The sequence below is a fragment of the Pongo abelii genome, chromosome 9, assembly GCF_028885655.2.
Source record: "Pongo abelii isolate AG06213 chromosome 9, NHGRI_mPonAbe1-v2.0_pri, whole genome shotgun sequence".
Classification (NCBI taxonomy): domain Eukaryota; kingdom Metazoa; phylum Chordata; class Mammalia; order Primates; family Hominidae; genus Pongo; species Pongo abelii.
In genome coordinates this window covers 25,584,580-25,601,859 of record NC_071994.2, presented here as the reverse complement: position 1 = coordinate 25,601,859, position 17,280 = coordinate 25,584,580, and the positions used below count along the sequence as shown (strand labels likewise).

Here is a 17,280-nt window from a genome sequence, read left to right as displayed (position 1 = left end):
TCTGACTCTTCACACAGTCATGAATAGCATATTTTGTTGCAGCTGCACCCATATAAAAAGAATTTTATTCTGATTAGATATTAAACAATAAGGTGGTCAGACCTACATGCCAGTGACAGAGGACTGAGTCAGTAGAAAATCTCAGCAACAAGGAATTGTCCCCAGAAGGCTCTCCATTCCAAAAACAGATAGAGACATTTTAAACCAGCCCACAGATTATAAATTGAGAACCCAAAGAAATTACGGTAAGTTGAATATATAAATATAGTAATTAATATATAACAATGATTTATATCATTAAGAAACTCAGAAAGCTAAGTTTGTTATAAATAATACTGAGTTTCTGAGACCTACTTTTGCCATGAGACAGAAAAAATTGAGCTCACTGCTCATTGGCCAAACAAGTATAAAATAAATTATTGAAACCTGAGGATTTCAGGTGTTAGGTTATGCAAAATGAGGACTTGTGACTAAGCACAATTGTGTTTTCCCTCCCCAAAGTGCTTGGCAATCCTGACCTATAAATCTCTCTAATAGACCCTGGAGGGAGATTGTGGCATTATCCCATTTTATGGGTCAGGACTCTATAAAATGCAGGCCTGTGAACCTGCCCAAGTCTAGAAAAAAATTTGTTTCAGAGTTTTTCATAAGGCTTAAGTGGTTGTGCTGAAGTAGAAAGAAAGGTGGACTTCAAGCCTGTTTATATTATAAACTTGGTTAAATCTCTTAATTCAGTTTTAGCCCCAGTTTCTTCAACTGATAAATAGTTTGTGTATTTTAATCCTGTCTCCAAGGGAATGCTTCACCACTGAGAACAGAGGAGCCATAAGATCAATTGAACATGTCTAAAATTGCAGCTAGTTTTGCTCCTGATAATTTAAATTATTCCACATTCTCGACTTCATAGTCATACCTTTCAACTCCCTTACCAACTACTCTTGCTCATGCCTGGGCTATCAGCCTATTAACTCATTGCTGTCCTGCCTGCAAGCCTTCAGTGGCTCACAAAACCAATTTTTACATTCATTGAACCAGGACTTTTATGTTCTCTACTGTGTGGCATAAAAAGATTATAACAGCAACATGCACATTGATTGATTCATTCATTTATTCAAGCAATAATTATTTCTTCACATTCCAGTCACTTTCTGTGCACTGGAGATTCAACAGTGAACAAAGCAGACAAAATTCTCTGCCCTCGTGGAGCTATGTCCTGGTTGGGGCAGACAAATGGCATATAAAATAAATAAAACATATAGCATGATAGATAGTAAAATGATTAAGGAGAAATGTAAAAAAAAAATTAGAAAAGGGATATATGAGGTCACGTAAAGATTGTTAATATTTTAGACAAGTTAGCCACAGGTGACCTCAAGAAGCAGGTAGCATTTTAGCAAAGACCTAAGGTAAGGTAAGGTAAATAGGTTGCTATTTTGTATCATGAACTTAAAATACCAAATAACCCTGTGAAGTCAGTATTATTTTCCTATTTTACAGTTAAGGAAACTGAGTCTAGTAAAGTCTAAGGTTGCCAGACTTATCAAATAATAGTATAGTATCAAATAATATATATCAATAATATATATCAATAATATATATCAAATAGTATAGTATCAAATAATAGTATAATCTGTAAATTTGAATTTACAGATTATATCCCATTCAACATTTGGGACATTTATACTAAGTTTTTTTTTTTAAAAAAAAGTGTTTATCTGAAATTCAAATTCAACTGGGAGTCACTTCTTTTACCTGGCAAGCTTAGTTAAGTCTAGTGTTAACTTAGTCTAGCTCAATTAATACAAGTTAAGCCTAATTTATACAGCTGGTCACTTATGAGGCTGCTATATTAACTTGGTGTTAACTCTAAAGCCTACACACACGGTCCACGCTCTCACAAAGCTGATGATTAATCAAGGAAACACATTTATCATGAAAAGACAAATTGTCCTATAAGGAGATGTTCATTGCAGATTTGGAAGCTATATGACCACAGTAAACTGTGTGTGTTTTGAGGAGTGGGGTAGAAGGGAAAGATCTTGAGGATGCTATCAAGAATACACATGGCGAAGACCAAACGCACAGAGGTGTAGGTGACAAGTGTTTCTATGGATTCAGACATAGGGAGCATAGAGAGGTGCAGTTTGAGCAGACACTTAAAAGGCAGAATAGGCTCAATTTGTAGTCTTCAAATGCCCTGATAAAAGCATGGAATTGCACCCTGAGGACAAGTTATAATCACTTAGGTCTTTGAGCAGAGAAATTTTCTATTTTTAAAAAATCTTTGAATTAGTAAAATAACTGAATCACTTTTATTGAGAATAGATTGAGCAGCTACCACCAAACATTTTTTTTTAGTGTCAGATTCCTTTCTGTAAGATAAGGAAAATCACTCTACCGTTTTCTTGGGGATCTTTATTATTATTATTATTATTATTATTATTTTAATAAAGTGCCATGACCTTCTTTTAAATAGCCAGTATTCTCCATTGCATTTACAAAAACAAAGTTTCATATAATTAAGTCCTCAAATGGCTTCATTTCTAAAAAATCACGGAAATGAAGCAATGGTCCTGCATTATTAAACACATGTGTCACCAGAGGTGTTACTCCATGTCTTTTCTTAATGCCATGAAAAATAAAATGGAAAACTAACTGGAAGATTTTACAGGGTCTTTCTATCTTTCCAAATCAAGAAAGAGTAATCAATATTCAAAACAGACTTAAGCAAAAGCAAGGAACATTCTTTTTTTCAGTAGGAACATTTTGAAATTCGTATTAAATTTGTGAGACTCTCACTAAAGTACTAAATTGAAAAGAAGCTCTAACTTCCCAGGTGCTTCATTTGTGGGGATACCTCCATTTATGAGAATTGTACTCATGTTCTGTTGGAAGTGAATAGAGATTGATTCATGTTATCACTTTCAGAAATGCCAAGTTGAATATTCCAGAAAATAAGAGTTTAAGAACTCCCAAGTAGATAGACTCACATTTTGAGTTGGTGTCTGACATAGCTATGAAATCAAAGGATCTAGATTCCAGTTCATGTGAGGATTTGATGTGCAAATATATGCATTTTCTATTTAAAACAAAGTCTAATTTAAAAATGGTCAAAAGGCCATGAAGAGACATTTCATGAGAAGAATGTACAGATGCCAAATAAGCACATGAGAAGACATTCAACAGCATTAACCATGAGAAGAATGTAAATAAAAACCACAATGAGATATCAATTCATACCTTTAAGAATGGCTGATAAACAAAACAAAATAAGCCTGACAATACAAAATTCTGGCAAGGATGTGGATAAATTATATCAGTCATACCTTGTTGGCAGAAATGTAAAATGGTATCGCCTCTCTGGAAGACTGATGAACAGTTTCTTTAAAAACAAATCAAACAACTACCTTAAAACTCAACAATTGCACTCCTGGGCATTATCCCAGAGATACAAACAATTATGTTCACACAATAGTTATGCTGGGTGCTCACAGCAGTTTTTTCTTCTTTATTTTAAGTTGAGGGGTACAAGTGCAGGTTTCTTATATAGGTAAATTGTATGTCGTGAGGGTTTATTGTGCAGATTATTTCATCGCTCATGTAAAAAGCATAGTACCTGATAGGCAGATTTTCAATCCTCATCATCTTTCCAACCTCCACCCTCTAGTAAGCCCCAGTCTGTTGCTCCCTTCTTTGTGTCCCTATGCAGTTGATGTTTAGCTCCCACTTACAAATAAGAAGATGCAGTATTTGGTTTTCTGTTCTGGTGTTAGTTTGCTTAGGGTAATGGCCTTCAGCTCCATCCGTGTTGCTGCAAAGGACGTGATCATGTCTACGTACCACACATTTTTTTAATACCATGTCTGCATAGTATTCCATGGTGTCTATGTAGCACATTTTTTAAAAATCCAGTCTACTATTGGTAGAAATGTAGGCTGATTCCATATCTTTGCTATTGCAGATAGTGCTGGGATGAACATATGTGTGCATGTGTCTTTATGGGAGAATGATTTATATTCCTTTGGGTATATAGCCAATAATGAGATTGCTGGATCGATTGGTAATTCTGATTTGAGTTATTTCAGAAATTGCCAAACCGCTTTCCACAATGGCTGAACTAATTTGCACTCCCACCAGCAGTGTGTAAGTATTCCCTTTTCTCTGTAATCTTGTCAGCATCTGTTTTTTTTTTTTTTTTTTTTTTTTTCTTCTTTAAGACGGAGTCTCGCTGTTACCCAGGCTGGAGTGCAGTGGTGAGATCTCTGCTCACTGCAGGCTCCGCCCCCCGGGTTCATGCCATTCTCCTGCCTCAGCCTCCCAAGTAGCTGGGACTACAGGTGCCTGCCACCTCGCCTGGCTAATTTTTTGTATTTTTAGTAGAGACGGGGTTTCACCGTGTTAGCCAGGATGGTCTTGATCTCCTGACCTTGTGATCCACCCGCCTCAGCCTCCCAAAGTGCTGGGATTACGGGCGTGAGCCACTGCACCCAGCCAGCATCTGTTATTTTTTAACATTTTAATAATAACCGTTCTGACTGGTGTGAGTTGGTACTCCACTGTGGTTTTAATTTGCATTTCTCTAATGGTTACTGATATTGAGCATTTTTTCATATGCTTGTTGGCAAATATTTTCTTTCATTCTGCAGGTTGTCTGATCACTCTGTTGATAGTTTCTTTTTTCCACATCATTTTTATACATAAATAGCCAAAAACTAGAAAAAGCTCAGATGTTTTTCAATGGTTAAAACATCGAATGGCTGAACAAACTGTGAATGGTCATGGTTAAACAAATAGTAGTATATGCATACCATGGAATACTACTCTGAAACAAAAGGGAACAAACTATTGACATACCCAACAATTTAGATGAATCTCCAGATAATTATTGAATGAAAAAAGTCAATCCCAAAATTTATCTGCTGCAAAATTCCATTTAAATATTGTTCTTTAAGTGACAAAATTACAAAAATTGAGAACAGATTAGTTCTAACATTAGCGTTTCATGACTAATGCTTAAGAAGTTCATCTAATTCAAAAGAACTTCTCCCTTTTAATCATTTTTTGTTTATTTTAAAAGTCAATAAGTTAGCATCACCATCTCTTCTGTGGTAAGACAGAAGAGGTAGCGTGAGTGGAGTACAAATGTAGGGTACTCAATGTCCAGGGATATTGCTGCTTAGTTCACCTCCCATGTGACATTGGGCAAGACATTTAAAATTGCTGACTATCAGTATTCTCACCTAAAAATGCTGAAAAATTCATATGATTCAAAATATCCCTTCTCATCCCAATATTTTATGACTCCGTGAAAAAACAGATTTCTTAATAATCTTTTTCTTATATTCTCTGCAGCCAATCATTTTTCAACAAGATGTCTTTGCCAGACTCAGAAGTATAAATGTATATGAGTCTCTGTCAAATTCTCATTTCATTTACAGTTTGTCTTCATATATTAGCATGATCAAAAGCTTGCATGAGATTTTGTTCATTTAATTTTCTTTAAGCAAAATTTCTGCCATCCTTTTTACTCTTTTTTAAACTAATCTCTAAATTAGAATTTAAAGAGAGAGAGAGACTGTAGAAGAGATGCTGTTTCCATTGTTAGAAATTTATATTAGGGTTCCCTCAGTCTGGCTCACTTTTCATTTTGAAAGTCTTGCACAACCAACCTGGAACATTTTTCTTCACTTCCATCCATACCATGCCAATCTAAAAAAAAAACAAATGCTCTTTATTTATTGCAGCTGCATTATGCTATTTGCAACACGACAACCTATTTAAAAGAAACAGAACTCGTGCCCTGTGTAGGAGTATTTTGTTTTTACCTTTAAAAGGCTTGTAGTCAGGCTGTCAGTGAAAGAAAATCCAATCTCATTTTCATCTAGTATGCACTGCAGAAACATCACTCTGATATGAACCAGAGCTTGAAAATGGAGAAGCAATTGTTGTTGCTAATCAGAAACAAATATCACACAGAGACAATTGCTTTTTTTCCTGCACAAACAATATGCTTGCCGATTAAATTCATTAAATTCAGGCACACTATTGACACAATCTGATCAGAAGCTCTAAGCCACAGATGCTCAGAAATGCTGACTTGTGTCACAAAAGAAAATAGTTACTATCTACTTCCATCTAAAGCAAGAGGAAGATGTAAAATGAAAGCAGCAACTATTTACAAAGCACACAGTAACTGCCAGCATTTATTGAACGCTTATTATGTGCCAAGCACTGTGATAAGTGTTTGACTTATTTTATTTCCTTTTTCCCCCTCAAAACAAAGATGTGTATCTGTTATACCAATTTCTTTGATGGCATTCAATAACGTATACAAGCTCATACTATAAATAAATAACATACTATAAATAAATGTGTTGGATGTCAAAGACTATATCACCTCTCTAAGTACATGTGGCTTAGGACAAAACTGAGAATAGCCAGCTCATCTATTCTTTCAATCATCTATTTTTTCCTATAGATATTTGTTGAGGACCTATTATGTTCGATGCATCATTTCAGAATATTGGGATAGATTACTGAAAAAAAGAAACATAACAATTTCTGCCATTTTGGTGCCTGCATTATAGAGAAGGGAGATAAAGATTAAGTAGTCCATATGCGTATTTAAGTTTTAAACGTAAGATATTACGTTAAAATTACAAGCACGTTAGAAAATTACAAGCGATATGGGAGGAAAAAGCAGAGTAAGAGAATTGGTGTATGAGGGTACATGTGTGCACTGGGTGGGGGCTGAACATAATTCTACATTGAGTAAACAGAAGAAGCCCCACAGTAATGAAAACATTTAAGCAAACATTGGAAGAAGGCAAGGGAATTTGATAAGTGGAAAATTGGAGGAAGAGTGCTTAAAAGAAGGGGAGCAGCTCATGCGAAGACAATAAGCCAGGGGGATGTTTTGTATGTCTGAACAATGGTGAAAAGCCAGATATATTTGGAGGAAAATGCATGGAGGGAATAAATAGTTGAGCTTGGAAAACTAACAACTTTGTAGGCTAATGGAAGGCATTTGAGTTGTCCTTTGCATGAGATAGAAGGCACTGGAAGGATTGGAGCAAAGAAATACTATACTATTTGCTAACTTATTTTTAGACAGACCCCCTCTGGCTTTTATACTGAGAATACAGTGTAAAGGACCAAAATGAAAATATTATTTTCAGAGACCTGTTAGAAGGCTCACATGGAGTGACAAGAAGTGTTAAAAATTCTGGATATATTGTAAAGGTAGATAACCTCCATTGAGATCAGATGTAGAGTTTGAGAGCAAATAAGTAAAATCCAAGAGCATCCAAGATTTTTGCTATCAGAAACTAGAAGGAAAGAACATTTATAACTTAGTTGGTGGGGTCTGCAGATATTTAATTTGGGAGGAAGATCAGAAGTTGGACATGTTAACTTTGAGTTGTTCTCTATGCATCCACTTGGTGATGTTGAACAGGCCGTCATATCTACCAGCCTGTAGTTGATAATCTCAGTGGGTTTTGGAGGTGTAACTCTGGTAGACTGGCAAACAGCGTGGAGATCAGATGAGATTATCAAGGGAGTGAGTATAGACTGAGAGCACAACAGGATTAAAGACTGATCTCTGGGGTAGATAACTGTAAGAGTCCAGGAAAAGCAGGAAGAACCAACAAAGGAAGGTTAGGAAGGAGTGAAAAGTGAGACAAGAAAAGCCAAGAATATAAGGTTCTGAAAGACAAAGGAGTGGAGTGTTTCAAGAAGGAAGTAGGGACTATGATTTGTCAAATGCTACTGTAGTTAAATAGGATGAAGATTGAGAAGGGTCCATTGCCTTTACCATATAGCAACTTTCCAACACTTTCATTGAAAGTGATGGAAACCTGAATCAGTAGGTTTAAAAGAAAATGAGAAGAGAGGAATCAGCAGCAGACAAAATGGACTTTTCTTTAAGGATACGAGCTGCAAAGAGAAGAGAGGAAATGCTACATAAGCTGGGGGGTGGGGGGAAATGGCATAAGATTTTTCTTTCTTCAAAAGGGAAAAAATAGTGTGTTTGATAATGGATGGGAATGGTGCCAGTAGAAAGGAAAACAATGCCTTACACATGAGAGAGGGAAGATAATTGTTTGATTTTTTTCTTTTCTTTTCTTTTTTTTTTTTTTTTTAAGTAGGCAAGAAGAGATAGAATTCAGTGCACAAATAGAGAGATTTGTTGTTGTTGTTTTGAGACAGAGTCTCGCTCTGTCACCCAAGCTGGAGTGCGGTGGCACAATCTCGGCTCACTGCAACCTCCACCTCCCAGATTCAAGCAATTCTCCTGCCTAAGCCTCCTGAGTAGCTGGGATTGCAGGCACACACCACTGTGCCCAGCTAATTTTTGTATTTTTAGTAGAGACAGGGTTTCATCATGTTGGCCAGGCTGGTCTCAAACTCCTGACCTCGTGATCCACCTGCCTCGGCTTTCCAAAGTGCTGGGATTACAGGTGTGAGCCACCGCACCCGGCCGAGAGATTGGTTTTTACTTAGCAGTGTAGATAGCTCAACTAGAGTAACAAAATTTTTATTTTGGTTGACTCCATAGGTGTGGCTGATGTGAGTGGAAATCATTCTCTGATTGCATCATTTTTCCCAGTGAACTGAGAAACAAGGTCATCAGCAGAGTGTTGAGGTAGAAGAATGAAAGAGTGAATTGACTAACAATTTATAGCATGATTTGGGCCTGCATTTTTGTTTGTCATCATCAATTTATATGGAACCTACCAGTAAGATCAAGAGTTTTTGTTGCAGGTAGTAAACTGCATGGCCAGAGACACTGGGTAGGTGGGGAGTTGAATTTAACCAAGGTATGTTTTGTGAAAGAATATTAATAAATGAGAGAGATGCAAGGGAATTGAAGAGGAATGCAAGAAGAAGGTAATTATAATGATTGACCACTGAATTTAAGCTGGATAAGACAGTGAAAGCAAACCAGAGATTTAAGGGCCAGGAAAAATTGTCAGGATAAAAGAACGGACGTCCAGTAGGGTCTATTGATTATTGAAATGGCAGTAATAAAGTGATTGATCTGGAAAAAGAAAGGTAATCACTGTAATGTGAGCATGGTTCATATACTGTTGAAATTAAAGAAGGATTGAATTTAATTTAGGCTGTGAATTAAAATGGCATAGATACCCAGATCATTAGAGGAGAGGAGCTCGAGGAATTGAGGCCAAGAATGACTGGAAAGATTATTTTCATATACATTGAAATTGCCAAGAATTAAGAGTAGAGTTGTGATAGAGAAAGAAACATTGAATCAATAACAAATATCATTTATATATCAAGAGAAGTAACTCAAAGATTGATAAGCAAGAATACTACTGAGGAGTGGTAAGTAGATGACATAAAATGGTGATATGAGATTTCAAGCTAGGGCTTTTAGAGGAAAGCTCTGGAAGCTTACGTGGAGAGAAGGAAGATAGCTGCTCTTCCTCCAGGACTGGTGGTTGAGGATTTGTGGGAAAAAAATAGCCACACTGAAGAGGATGACAGGGGAAAGATGAAGAAAATGCTCAGAAAACAATCTGAGAATATAGGCAATTCTGCTGCTGATAGAATGTTAATTCCGGAGGACACACTGAAAAAGTTTCAAAAACTGGACATCCAAGGATGATAGGGAATGTGTGAAGTTTATGGAGATTTAAATGTGGGAGAAAAAGGGCAATGTAAGAAATTGGTACTTCTTAGTAGTTATTCTGAGAGCCCAGAACTCCCTTTGCCTCCTCACACAGTGGGGTCATGTGTTTATGACGAGTTAACTGGGTTAGGTATTCTAATTTTAACTTGGATCTACCTTTTACACATTCTTCCCAGTTCTAACAAGTCTAAGATTTGGGGGGTATTGAAGTGCCTGTTTTTTCTCATCTTGAATCAAGGTGAGAGGTAAGAGAGTCTAGAGATTGAAAGTTCTCCCTCCAGTGACAGGAGGGTATCTACAGATGTCTATGTGCGCAAAAAGAACGTTTGTGTGTGTGGTGTGTGGTGTTTGATGTGTGTATGTGGTACGTGGTGTACGTGTGGGGGGTGTGTGTGTGTGTGGTATGTGGCATGTGGTCTGTGTGTGGTGCATATGTGGTGCATGTGTGGTGTATGTGGTGCGTGTGATATGTGTAATGTGTGCATGTGGTGTGTGTAGTGTGTGTGGCGTGTGTGTGCAGTGTGTGGTGTGTATGTGTAAATATATGTGTGATGTGTGTGGTATGTATGCGTTTTGTGTGTGTGGTGTGTTTGTAATCTGTATATGTTGTGTGGTGTGTGTGTGTGTGCGCGCATGTGTGTGTGTATGTGAATTCATGGAGAATAGAAAACTATAAAATGTATTCTCGCAAAACTATATTCTATTTCCGAAGTGGTGAAGAGTTAAGTGAATGGAGAGACTCTCTTAATGAGACTACAAGCTTACGGTTTTTAGCCTGTAGCCAAATATAACTGATAACGATGAATCTCCTCTCCACCCCTACTCCTGCCTTCTCTACTTCACAGATTCTCCTGTGAGACATAGACTGCAGAGAGCAGTGGTTTATGTTCCTGTAAATCCCTGTCTTATTCTTTCTCTTTACTCAGAAAGTGTGTGTGAGAATGGCCTTCCAACATGGCTAGTATTTCTTTTCTCTCTGCAAGAACTCTGCCACTTACCAAATCATTAGTCATTCTGGATATTGAAATACTGACATTTCTAATTCCATATTGTTATATGTTATAAACTATAATCCCAGACATTTGCTCCCTTTGTATGCCCCTTATTAATAAATACATTTAATTAAACCCACTGTTGAGCTTTTTGACAAGAACACCAAAGTATTTTCTGCACTTTTCCCATTCACTTTCCAATTAAACTGCACTTTCACTCTTTCATACTCCTTTTGGGCTCTTCGTTCCTTTCCATCCCTCAGCTATCACTACAATATCTTTTCATCCTCTCCTGTAACTTGAATTTGCCATATTGCCACCTCAATGAGTGGAGCTGAAGTCTCTGAATTCTCTTGGCTTAGGAAACAAATCCCCTTCTGGAAGCATATGATAATGCATAAGGCAATACTAATGCTTCTAAAAAGCTGGCCTTTTGAAGGACTGTAGCCAATGGTTGGTACTTAAAATTAACAGAATCAGTGCAATAAAGAAAGTGTTCTTCTTGAAGGCCCAACATATGGATACAAAACCCACTTCTTTGAGTTAAAAACAGATAGCAGGATGTAAGAAGCATTGCAAAAACTATAACATGTCACATAAAAGTTAACTTATCTTTGCTTTCCGAGTCAGAAACTGTAATATATAGGGAATCAACCCACTTGCCTCCCACAATTTCTTCCCAGCTGCCACTACTGAAGCTATTCTTGTCCTCTCTGCATTGTACCCCCTGCTACTTCCTGTGTTACTCACCCAGGTAAGCAGGAGACCTGGAGCTCTGCCCAGGCTGGTTGTCAAGGAACCTTGCTTGGCATACAAGTGTGTATGTTGGCATGTCTGTAGAGGTCTGAAGGTCATGGAACAAAATAGAACTCCCAGTTTGGAATGAAAGAAGGCCCAGCACATAAGGCTCAGTTTGAAGTATAAATGTGTCCAAGACAAACAATTGGATTCAAAGTCAAAGTACAGGGCTGACCCTACAGAATAGCCCTGACGACACAAACAGGTTCAGGAAGCAGACAATGAAATGATTCCCAGATGCAGCTGGATACAGGATTATAAATACACTCAAATTGAAGGTGGGAGGGATGCTAAGTTTGTTCAGTCAGGAAGGAGAAACCCACACCATTTTAAGTCCAGTTATACAAGAACTGCCGATCTAACCAGATGTGTCCCAGACACTGCACATCTTAAAGGATACTTGTCACAGGTGTGGAACACCAGATCTTTGGATGGCTGGGAAGAAATTAAAAAAAAAAAAAAAACTTCCTTCCTATCCCTAAGAGAGAAACAAAATGATCTTATCCCATCATTTGGAATAATGTGAAAACTGACTTAAAAGGTTTTTCTTTTAAACATTGCCACTCGTGTGATATAAATACATATGGTGTTTCATGGCACAGTGAAAATGAGGAATGGTGTTGGAGAGGATGCTCGTTTTCTGAAATGCATTCTGCACACAGCTTTCAATCATGTGGCAAAGGAGAATTGCCGGTGGCTTCCTAAGCAGGACTCGTGGTGGGGCTCTTTGTGCCACTGATCTCCTTGTGCCATCTCTTCTGTGGTTGAGTGAAACCCAGAGAAACTGACAGGGGCAGGAGCAGCTAATAGGGTTGAGTTAATGGGTCATCCTCCTCTAGCCCAGGTGTATAACATGTAAGTGTACCAAGATCAAAGATATTTTTAGATGCTTTATTTCCTCAGTCCAGGCAAGGCTTAGGGCAGCCAGATGCCGAGGACAACCTCATCTAGTTTCCTCAGCATGCCTGACAAATATTACCATCTTTTATGTGTGCTGTGGCATGAAGAAAGGTGTGTCACATAGAGCTAATCACCAAGAGGGATTCAGGAATGCCTCTTAGTGATTCATTCAGAAGAATGAATCATTCATTCATTCTGCATTCATTCAGAAAGAATAAATTTCAGCATCTATTAGCAGGTAGCATGACAGTGTAGAAAGAACGTAGAATCTATAACAATGTAAATCTGGGTTTACAGCTAGATTCTACTAGCTAAGGGAAGTTTAATTTACCTATCCCACCCGAGTTCTGTTTTCTCATCTGTAAAATGGAGACAGGAACTCCCTTTCTGGGAAGCTTAGGATAGGATGAAAAGTTAATTGCTTTGCTCCTGGTGCATAATAAAGGCTCCGTGATGCCTTGCTCATCGACTTTGGCCAATGTGAATACTATTTCCTCACTTAAAAGCTGAAAGACATGTGATAAAAGGACTCTGAACTCAAAGTTTCTCACATTAAGATAAATAGTTTTAATCATGCCTGTGCCTTTCCTTAGTGTCAAATATTGCTTACTTCTATTTAAACAGGATTCAGTTTCTAGATCACAAGTAAATCAGCTCCTTCCTTACTATACATGCCTCACTTCCATCCTCAGCCTCCAGTGAATTCTTCCTTCCCCTGTAACCCACTTGCTTAAGTACATTTTGTTTCTGTTTTCATGTTGCTCTGTATTAGAGTTAGTTACATGCCTGTCTTTATTAGGGGGTTCAACCAGGTTTATTAAGTGGCCGTTTCTGATTAATCTTTGTACTACTGCTCCTCTTCCACCTTATTCAATGCATAATGATAATCATCTGTACTTAATATTAAAACTTATAACTTTCCAGAAAATGTTCTAAGTGATTTACTTGAAAGATATTAATTAATTCTCACAATGACTCAAAAAGATGAGTACTATTATGGATCATCCCAATATTACAGATGAGGAAATTGAGGCTGTTGGATTGCCCAGGCCATATAGCTAAGGAGTTGCGAAGTCAGCATTTCAGTGTAGGCAGTCTGTGTTCAGAAGTCAACCTCTTAACCATTATGCTGACAATACAACGTATTGATTCAGAACACAGGCCACCTCTTCCCCTCTCTGTTAGACTGCAGCTGAGACTGAATAGACAAAATGACAGCACAGAAACACAGTGCGCTGCAGAGAATGTGTCTTTCAGAACTTAGTGCATCTGCAGAGGTATTTAAACTGAACTGCCATGTTCCCTCCCACACACAGCTAGAGGATTTGAGTCGTCCTTTAGCAGTAGCAGCATGAGGCTCTGGGTAAACTGCCTCATGCAGCACTAATTTAGATGGCAGTTTTCAACCTGAATGTACATTGCACCACAAATCAAGGTACTGTCTGTGCTGAAAGACAAATGATGTCAAACATCTGTCGAAAAACACATCTACAGGTTGTAACAAGCCAAGCTTACAAACAAGCACAGGCACAGACACCCCAATTATCTTAGTGATGGGAGCCTTATGGGTCTCAACTGAGTCCTTTCTGATAGCAAGGAAGTCCTTCAAGACAACAGCCAAGACATCATCCAGGCAAGGTGGGTGGGAGGCTTAGAGAAGGAAGGGCCTAACAGGAAGGGTCAGAAAGTGACCTTTATTGAGTTCCGGGGACCATATACTGTGCCAAGTAATTTATATGTGTCATTGTCTCTCTATCTCTCTCACGTACATATATTATCCACATATGTTATTCTATATGTTATCCATATAGGAGTTAACCAACTTGCCAAAATTAAGGTGGGCAGAACCAGAAAAAGATTCAGACTCAAGTTCTCCCTGATTCTATAACTTGTTCTCACCCTACTTTACTCTAATTTCAAACCGTGGTCTCCATAAAGGCTTGCTATGTTTTCATTCATTCACTGGAAGAAAATACATTGTGTACCTAACATGTGCCAAGCACTATTCCAGGAACTGGGAAGCCAATGGAACATAAAACATACCTCATTCTTACCTTCATGGGGGAGATGGAAAACAAAACAAACGAATATCAATGGGCAATAGGTCTGGTGGTGGTAAATGCCATGAAAAAAAGAAGCAATGTCTATGCATAGAGAGTAATAAGGCTTATTAGTTTCAGTAAGGCAGTCATGGAAGGTCCCTGGTTGATGGAGTAGCCTCAGCAGAGTGTGAGAGGATTCATGACTATATATGAGCCATACTCATATGGGCACAAGAACATTTTATGGGCCGGGTGCAGTGGCTCACGCCTGTAATCCCAGCACTTCAGGAGGCCAAGGCATGTAGATCACCTGAGGTCAGGAGTTCCAGACCAGCCTGGCCGACATGGTAAAACCCTCTCTCTACTAAAAATACAAAAATTATCCACGTGTGCTGGCAGGCACTTGTAATCCCAGCTACCCAGGAGGCTGAGGCAGGAGAATCACTGGAAACCAGGAGGCAGAGGCCACAGCGAGCTGAGATCGCACCATAACACTCCAGCCTGGGTGACAGAGCAAGAATCCATCTCAAAAAAAAAAAAAAAAAGAACATTTTAAAGCAGCAGCACACGCAAAGACCCTAAGAGGCAGTGTATCTCAAATGTTTGAGTTTCTCAAAAGAGCAAAGTGGCTGTGGAATCTGAAGTATAGTGAAAGAGGGAGAAATAGTAAAAATGAGAACAATGAACTATCTGAAGATCAAATAAACTAAGGTTTTATACACCATGTTAACGGATTTGGAAATTACTTTGTGTGTAATGGGAGGCTACTGGTTTTAAGCATAGACATGACACAGTATGACTTAAGTGTACTGTTGCTATGTAGACAATAAATTGTGGAAGATCAATGATGGAAACAGAGATACCAATTAAGAGACATCTGCAATAATCTAGGTAAGATTGTGGTAGAAGGGACGAGGGTTGTTGCAGTGAAGGCAATAAGAAGTGCTTAAATCCAGGATATAGTTAAAGATAGAGTATGAAGAATTTATGAGCAGATTGTATATGTGGTGTAAGAAGAAGAGGAGAGTTAAGATGTCTTCAATTTTTCTGTTTGGGCAACTAGAAGAAAAATATCCCCATCACTAGAAGGAGAACACTGAAAGAGTAACAGTCCTGTCATGGGGGCATGGGGACTAATCAAGAGGTCAGTTATATTTGAGATGACTGTTACACTTCTGAATCATGTTGGACATAATAGACTAGAGTTTGGACTGGGGATACAACAGATCTGAACACAGACAAATTCAGTTACATGCCCTTTTCATCTGTCTCTAGCCTTCTTTTTCTTCTCAATACATCTTATATCAGGACTACTGACTTTTATAGGTCTCTAATTATATTAGGTTCCTTTGAGGGCTGTGAAAGAACTGTGACACTTGTTTTTTTTGGTTTAAGAAAGAACCTTTCTTAAAAATCAAGTGAAGTAGCTCCTTGCTGCATCTACCGCGAGAATAAAGACATTCTCAGCAGACTGTCGACATTCCAGAAAATGTCAACATCACTCTGAAGGGACAAACAAATATTGTGAAGGGCCCCAGAGAGACCCTGCAGAGGAACTTCAACCACATCAATGTAGATCTCAGTCTCCTTGGAAAGACAAAGAAGAGGCTCTGGGTTGGCAAATAGTGGGGAAATACAAAGGAACTGACTATTGTTCGAACTCTTTGTAGTCATTAATAGAACATGAGCAAGGGGGTTGCCCTGGGCTTCCATTGCAACATGAGGTCCATGTGTGCTCACTTCTCCATCAATGTCATTACCCATGACAAAGGGGATCTGGTTGAATTAGAAATTTCTTGGGTGAAAAATACATCTGCAGAGGCCAGGTGCTGCTTGTTCAGTATCTCAATCCCAGAAAGATGAGTTAATCCTTGAAGTAAATGACATTGGACTTGTTTCAAATTCAGCTACTTTGATTGAGTAAGCTGTAACAGTTAAAAACAAGAATATCAGAAACTTTTTGGATACTATCTATGTCTCCGAAAAAGGAATAGTTCAGCAGTCTGACGAATAAGACCTAAGAGTTGTCCAGCTTCAGAAACAAGATGCCAGGTGATTTCTAAGACCTACTTGAAATATTTTAATGACGGGATTAAAAAAAAAACTCTATTGATTTAAGATGTTTTCTTAAAAAAAAAACTCAAGCAAAGTGAAGATTATTTTTCAATCATACAAAAAGATATAGAAATACCAAACACACTAATTTCATCAAAGTGATTAGAATGACATTATGTTAATTAGAGGAGATATAAAAAGAGCTATGAAGAAAAAAGATTGGGGTTTCTGTAAGAAAAGAGAAATATTGCTACAGAAGATGGATAACAGTTCACATTGAATGCTGCCTCAAAATTCATTCAGCCTGAAATATGTCCAGTTTGACATGCTCTGCAGTGCTATTATGATATTACACTTCTGCTAAAGAAGTGTAAAGAGTCGAACATCCTATCAATGGCTTTAAGTAGCAAAAAAATAATGGTAACCAAATTTGATACCTCTCTAAAGGGAAGAAAAGTGGCTTTTCCAAGCCCTGAGGAAATGATAGATATACAAGGATATCTGGGGATATGATTTGGTTATGTGCTTAGACAGATCTGAGGCATCAGAGTTAGGGACAGGCAAGGCCTTGTTTGAGCAAGGGAGGAGGGAAGAAAGAGGGGTAGAAAAAGTGAGAGAGGTTGAGAATGATAATTTGTGTTATGGGTAATTTTTTAAAAATAGGAAAGAAGGAAGAAAAGAAAGAGATAGAAAACATATTCCAAGATGAAGAGTTTCTAGGACTTGTTTAACCTGGAGAAGGAAAAGCATGGGAATATATTTAAGAGATGGACTTCCATACAGAAGAAAGTTGAGACTTCTTTATAGCTTCAGAGGGTAGAAATCACAATTTGGCTAA

At 38.0% G+C, this 17,280-nt stretch overlaps 1 long non-coding RNA gene and 1 pseudogene across 2 annotated transcripts in view; both read left to right on the top strand.

Moving 5' to 3' along the window:
* The window catches only part of LOC134762151 (uncharacterized), a 123,015-nt gene that overhangs the window by 70,799 nt on the left and 34,936 nt on the right, over window positions 1-17,280 (top strand). The gene's annotated exons all lie outside the window — the stretch shown is intronic.
* Window positions 13,557-16,401, top strand: LOC112135429 (large ribosomal subunit protein uL6-like; annotated as a pseudogene).